The sequence below is a fragment of the Galeopterus variegatus genome, unplaced genomic scaffold (genome assembly GCF_000696425.1).
Source record: "Galeopterus variegatus unplaced genomic scaffold, G_variegatus-3.0.2 Scaffold8133, whole genome shotgun sequence".
In the NCBI taxonomy this organism is placed as follows: Eukaryota; Metazoa; Chordata; class Mammalia; order Dermoptera; family Cynocephalidae; genus Galeopterus; species Galeopterus variegatus.
In genome coordinates, this window is record NW_007734244.1 from 29,421 (window position 1) to 30,276 (window position 856).

An 856-nucleotide genomic window follows, 5' to 3' on the forward strand; every position below is an offset into this window, starting at 1 on the left:
CTGGTTTCCCAGTCTGTAAGAAAACAAGAAAGTCAATAAATGCTACTTTCATATTCCTGGAAATGAAACTTCTGGGGCCGGCCCGGTGGCGCACTGCTATAGTGCACCACTTGGGAGTGCGGTCGCGCTCCTGCCGAGGGTTCGGATCCCACATACAGACCGGTTCCCGCTCACTGGCTGAGCGAGGTGCGGGTGTGACATGGAGGGTTGCGATCCCGTTGCCGGTCCCGGTCTGGTATGGGCGCGACACTGAGGGTTGCAACCCATTGCCGGAAAAAAAAAAAAAAAAAAAAAAAAAAAAAAAAGAAAAATGAAACTTCTAAGGTAGAAACGGGAGACTCAAACTCAATATCATACTTGTAACATGTCAATGGAACCAAAAGAGCAGAAAAGAAAGATCTAGAAATAGACACAATTATAAGTGCAGATTTAGAATCTAATAAAGGTGAAAGCAGAAATAAGAGGGAAAAGATAGATTTTTTTAAATAGATGAAAGTGAAATAATAGGATAAACATAAAAATTGCAGTAATTCCTCAGGCCATACAACAGGATAAATTCCAAATAGATCAGATATACAAATTTACAGAAATGAAAGCACACAAATAACTAGAATAAAACTTTGGTGGCTTCTTCTGTAACCTAGTAATAGGGAAAACTTTCCTAATCATGACTTGAAGAAAACTTTGGCATGTCATAGAAACATGACAAAGTAAAATGACAAACTAGTAAAAAATAGTTATTTGCATTTTATATCACAAAGGTGCAACATCCCTAATGTATAAGCAGTTTCTAAAAATAGACTAGCCTAGAGCAGGAACCGGACCGGCACCGGAGCGGCGGCGGTGGCAGCAGCAG

At 40.5% G+C, this 856-nt stretch overlaps 1 protein-coding gene across 7 annotated transcripts in view; it reads right to left on the bottom strand.

Annotated features, from left to right (window-relative positions):
- LOC103608196 (zinc finger protein 571-like) overlaps positions 1 to 856 on the bottom strand; it is a 55,228-nt gene that overhangs the window by 3,021 nt on the left and 51,351 nt on the right. The gene's annotated exons all lie outside the window — the stretch shown is intronic.